Source organism: Morus notabilis, unplaced genomic scaffold (genome assembly GCF_000414095.1).
Source record: "Morus notabilis unplaced genomic scaffold, ASM41409v2 Scaffold387, whole genome shotgun sequence".
Lineage (NCBI taxonomy): Eukaryota > Viridiplantae > Streptophyta > Magnoliopsida > Rosales > Moraceae > Morus > Morus notabilis.
The window spans coordinates 146,461-153,066 of NW_010359578.1; positions in this window are offsets into that span (position 1 = coordinate 146,461).

The following is a 6,606-nucleotide window of genomic DNA, read 5'->3' on the forward strand; positions in this document are numbered from 1 at the left end:
AATTCTAAAATTAAATACTCAAAAATAATTAATTAAGAATTAATTATTATTTAATTAATGTGATTATTTAAATTTGAATTTGAACATATCTAGATTTATCCATTTAAACTTATTAGATAAGTTGTTTCAATTTAGAATTCAAATTAATTTAAGTTTGACTTAAATTGGAATTTGAATTTTGAGTCAAAATTGGACTACAGGATAAATGATGATTTTCTCTACCTTCCCTATCTGATATTGGCGCCACACAGGGATGAGAATCCCCTTAGAATGGCCGGCCATATAGGATAGAGGAAAAGAGGATCCTTCTAGAAGTTTGACTTCTACTCTATAAATAAGAGAATAGTAGAAAATTGTGGACACAATTTTTGGTGACAATTTTTGAGTCAATTTTCGGAATGGTTTTTTGCCCTAATTTTAGAGGTGGCCGAAAATCCTCTATAGAGTGAAGGAAACATTTTTCTCCAAAAATTCCATATCGTGCATGCGATGGTGTTTGTGGAAATTCGAGTGTTTATTGTAACCCGTTTTGTCTCATATGTGCCCACACACACGTCTTTGTGGATTCTAGGAATTGACGTGGAAGACATTGGTTTTCTAAACACAAAGATTGGAGCAAAGACTGTTCGTGGTCAAAGAACTCAAGTTATCATCCGAGTCGGCTTCCAGGTATTTTTCCTGATTGAGTTCTTGATATATATAAGTTAATGAGATTAATTTATTCGTGCATAAATTAATATAATCTATAGAGTATCTCAAAAGTTTTATGAAAATTTTTGTCATACACGATCCTCTTCCCCGCACCACCATGCTTCCGCATCCGAATTCGATTCGGAGACTAACAGTATATTGTTCCATCTGTCTTCATTTTCCGTTTAAAAATCCATTTAGAACCTAGTAGTTTATTTCCTAGCGGAAGGTCTGCTAGTTCCCAAGTGTGATTTTGTAAGATGGAATCTATTTCAGTTGAGTTCACAGCTTCTTTATACGTTTGAGGTTCAGCCTCTAGCATATAGGTTAGAAAATCCGGTCCGAAAGACTTTTCTATCATTGCCCTCTTACTTCGTCTATACTCTTCCTCTGTTTTCACATTTCCATTGTTTTCAGAATTTTGACTACAATCTTTTATGATAGTCTCAGAACTTCATTTTGACGAACTTGGCTCATATTCCTTAGTCTTACATGGAAATACATGTTCAAAGAACGATGCATTCCTAGACTCTATTATCGTGTTCTTGTGTATGTCAGAGCTTTTAGATTCGTGCACAAGGAACCGATACGCGGTACTATTATGAGCATACCCAATGAAGATGCAATCAACCATTTTCAGACCTATCTTCATCTTTTTTGGTGTTGGAGCCATTATATTGGCCAAACACACGTATTTGTAGGAAGGTTTCCATCCTTTCCACAATTCATAGGGGGTTTTATCGACTTTCTTACGCGGAGCCTTATTTAAAAGGAAATTAGCCGATAAAATGGCTTCCCCCCACATGTTCTGTGGTAACCCAGAACTTATTAACATTGCATTCATCATATCCTTTAAGGTACGATTTTTTTGTTCAGCAATGCCATTCGATTGGGGAGAATATGGAGGTGTGACTTTGTAAATAATTCCATGTTGTGCACAAAGCGCACTAAATGGTTCGACATATTCTCTACCTTGGTCACTTCTTACTATCTTAATCTTTTTATTAAGTTGGTTTTCAACTTCTTGCTTGTAGAGAGCAAATTTCTCTACAACTTCATCTTTACTTTTTAGCAAATTTACATAGCAATACTTTGTGCTATCATCAATAAATGTAATAAAATACTTATTACCACCTCTAGTTTGAACAAACTTTAAGTCACAAACATCACTATGTATTAGATCAAGTGGCTCAGTATTCCTTTCTATCGTTTAGAATGACGACCTTGTTAGTTTTGCCTCTACACAAGTTTCACATTTACATTTCGAATCAATATGAAATACGGGTATGTGATCCAAGTTAATTAATCTACGCAAAGTATCATAATTAACATGTCATAGTCTACCATGCCATAAGTTAGAAGACTCAAGCATATAAACGGAAGACTCTTTCTTTTTATTCATTTTCTTGGGTTTTACAGTTATGACATTCATTTTCCACATGCCACTCTTTACATAACCCCTCCCCACATACATTCCCATCTTAGACAAAACTATCTTATCGGCTTCAAATACCATCTTGAAGCCGTGCATGCTCAGCATTGTCCCGGATATGAGATTCTTCCGGATGTCGGGAACATAAAGCATGTTGTGGAGCTTCACTTCCTTGCCCAAGGTCATCTTCAAGAACACCGTTTCTTGGCCCTTGATCACATAAGTTGCAAAATTGCCCATGAAAAGCTTCTCTCCAGTTTCCAACAAAACTAACTAGAACATCAAACTCAGCCCGGTCACAGCAAATGTGTCTTGTAGCCCCAGTCTTGAGCCACCACTCCATTAGATTGGAGTCGACCAAGTTCACTTCGGAGACCACAACAGACAAGCTGATGTCAAACATTTCTTTAGAAATAGCGTCCACAGCATTGGCTTCCTTATCCTTGTTTCGTTTTGGCAGCTTGCAATCCGCCAACTTGTGCCCAACCTTGTTGCAATTGAAGCACTTCCCTTGGAATTTCTTTTTGAAAATTCCTCCCTTTGGTCCCAACTTGGATCCGGGCTTTCCTTTCTTTTTGGAGCTATCATGCTCTACCACATTAGCCTTAGCAGAGCTTGTGGTTGCATTGGAGAACTTCTTCTCAATCCGCCTATTGTCTTATTCAATGCGAAGCCTGACAACCAATTGCTCAACAATCATCTCTTTCCTCTTGTGCATCAGATAGCTCTTGAACTCCTTCCAGGAGGGAGGTAGCTTATCAACCAGCGCGGCTACTTAAAAGGATTCACTAATAGTCATTCCCTCAGCATATATCTCGTGAATTATCAATTGGAACTCTTGTACTTGACTAATAACAGTATTTGAGTCCACCATCTTGTAATTCAGGAATTCACCCACTAAGAACTTCTTAGCACCTGCGTCTTCGGACTTATATTTCTGGTCCAAAGATTTCCATAAATCCTTAGCTATTTTCTTTGAGCTATACACGTTGTAAAACCCATCAGCTAAGCCGTTAAGTACATAGTTCCGACACAGAAAGTTATAATGGTTCCATGCATCAACCGCGTGGAATGCTTGAGCATCCACTTCATTCTCTCTAACAGTAGGAGGATCCTCTTTCAAGAATCTTGCAAGATTCAATGTTGTTAGATAAAATAACATTTTTTGTTGCTATGTCTTAAAATTCAGCCCACTGAATTTATCAGGCTTTTCATTATGGTTCATAGGAACTGAGACCAGCGAAGGCCGTGTCGAGATCAAAGCGGGGGTCGGGACCGAGACAGACGTTTGTCCCAACATGTGACGGCTCAGGCGTCATAGTGTTGCTTCAAGCAGGAACAACCACGTTCATGTTATCAGCCATTTCTTCAAAAACAATTAGTAAGGAGATTGACAAAAATTTCCAACAATAAAAACCGTTTTTTTTTCTCCTTTTCCTTGCAAAGTCCTCGTTTGTATAAATCCGAATTTGCTTTAAGATTGTTAGCAAAATATGGAAAATACAAAGAAGAACAACAACTTATGGATGAACGAAATAATGAAATAGTTACAACACGAATTCAACCATTGTACCAAAACTTGAAAACCGAAATTGTAAGGATGTCGAGGCACGTGAACCACGCTTTCCGTAAAACATATTCGTCCCCTCCGGCGAGTGCTTGAGGCAACGTTGGACGTCCGTCTCCCAGATACAATGACAACAACGGTAGCTCGAAGCACTATCGGAACCGTCCGGCAAACTAGAACTCGGACATTCCCTCTATCACCAAAACTGAACTACAAAAGAAGATGCACAAAGAACTTGGAAAAGAGAGAGCCGAGAGAGAGGAGAAGAGATTTCGAATGAGTGTGTTTTGAATGAGTGTGTTCTTCCTTTATGTGGAGAACCCCTTATATAGGCTCTTGAGAAAGAGGTTTCAAAACAAGCAATTATGGTGCTTAATATCACATTATTACATGCCAAAAATCATTCATTTCCCTGAAGATGAATCCGGCCACCTTGAACAGTAAGGTTCAGACTTTTATGAAGAAAAACTGATGTCATTTAGGTTATTAACCATGGCTTATTTCAGTTTTCCTCTATTGATCACCATTAAGTCTCATTATGCTCATTAATCTTAGGCCAAATAGCTGGAAGATCTTAGGTGAAAAAATAAACTCACACGGAATGAGTTTTTTGAGCTGACATTCGTGTCCGTACACATTAGACTCTAAACTTACCGGGATCGTGATTCGTGATATTACCTAAGTAGCAAAAGTTATTGTAGTCGGCGTAGAAAGTGGCGGCTTGGCGCTACGGCATCAAATTCGAAAACTGCTATAAACCATTTCATCAGCCGCAATACAGCTTTATATATATATAAAATAGCCTTATCTTCTAGCATGGGTCTTAATTCAATGGCAATACAAATTCCACGTGAAGACCTTTTATCTATCTTTTTGTCTTTTGTGGCATAAAGTTCACTAACCATTAGTAAGGCCAGCTAGTTGCATTCTGCACTAACCAATAAAAAATAGTAAGTACCGTTTCATTCGATTTTATTGGAGTTAATTAAAAGCATAAATAATAGAGGTTGGCAATATAATTCCTGACTTTTCAAACCGGAGAAATTAGCTCTCATTGTGAACTGTGTTTAAAATAAATAAATAAATAAATAAATAAATAAGAGTTATCCCATCTAAAATTTAGGATCTATTTAATTTACTGATTCGAGTTTTTAATTTAAATTGAGATGTAATTTTATGTGAGAGCTTTTTATTGTAATAAAAAAAGTTAGATGTGACTATTTATGAGAGCTTTTTACTGTAACAAAACTTAAATTTTAAACTCGAATCGATAAAATTAAATATATGAACATGGGAGAATCCTTGGTGTTTCTACAGGGTCTGAGAGAACTTATTAGTATGAGAAAACATGTTGTAATTAAAAGCATGTTTTACAAGAACTCTTTGACCTTTTTCTCCAAAATTGCAAAAATTGTAAATACATATTGCATTTTGAACCACTATCATAAATATAAGCTGTATTTTAACATAAATCATAAAAACATACCATTTTAACACATGATCAAGTTTGGGAACTAATCCAGAGTATTTTCGAACTCTACATCTTATGATAAAATTATGCATGGAATTATGCTATGTTTGGTAGGAAGAAAAGAAAATAGAATAGAAAAGAAATATGAAAGTGATGAAAAATAGCAATGATGGAAAAGAAATTGATTTTTTTTATATTGTTTGGTATGAGAAGATGGAAAGAAAATGAGCTTACCTTCATTTGTTTGGTATTGAAAGTTAAATTGGGAGGAAAGAAAAAATCTTACTCGTAAATTACTTTTATACCCTTAATTTTTTTGCTTGGATGTTGATGGAGAAAAGGGTAGTTTAGTAACTTTGCTCACTTTAATGAGTTGTCCCCATTTTTCATCCCATTTTCTGCCACTTGTGGAAAGAAAAAAAATAAGTGGGACCCACATGTATTATTTTTCACTCCATTTTCTCTTCCTCTCTCTTTTCTCTCCTACCAAACAACTTACATTTTCATTTTTTCTCCTAAAATCCTTTCACCGTCTTCCTTCCTTCTACTTTTTTTTCTTCCTTCCTTCTACTTTTTTTTCCTACCAAACATACTCTTAATGCTAGCGTATGCCTGCAACTACAATACAAAAGTATTTTTGACAATCAACTTTTCTAACTTTTTTTTAATGGTATTCACACTTTATAGTACCAGTGCTATGAAGCAAGGAGCAAATATTTTTTCTTTATATATATATATATATATATAAAAGTCCTCGTTTTTAAGGTTTTTGCTTTTTGGTGATTGTAATTCACAAACTATTAACATCATGGATTTAAATAACGTATCTAATTTTTCGTATCATAAATAGTCTTACAATTTAATAAACTCAAAACATTAACGAAAGTACTAGTTAAAAAAACATCACAGTAGTTTTGTCCTTTTAACATGTCCCACAGATACTAGAAATTTCACAAAACAATCGCATAAGGTGCACATTTTTAGCTTTCAATGCTCTGCTTTTAGGGAAGCTTCAATGCTATTAAAAATTTGTAAACTATACCTTTTAATAAAATTTTAACCTTTCAAGCATTGAGCACATGAAAGCATCCGCGAAATACTAAAAATCCATCATAAATTTTAGTATTAGGGTCCAAATCAGTCATAAAGCTCGGAGACAATTCCATAAAAAAAAAAAAAGTCATTATTAATAATCAAGAGCTCCAAAAATAAAATTAGGTGCATTTAGAATTCGTTTCAAAACGTTTTTATTTTTTGTATGAAAATGAAAACAAAAACGTTTTCATTTTCATTTTGGAATCATTTCTGAAAATGCGTTTGATAGTTTTATTCTGAGATTGTTTTCAGTTTAAAAACAACTGAGATTGTGTTTGGGGCAGCGAGGTCGAGGCAGGAGAGGAGGGGGGAAATGAAAATGGAAAATCGGAGAAGAGGGGGGGTTGAGGG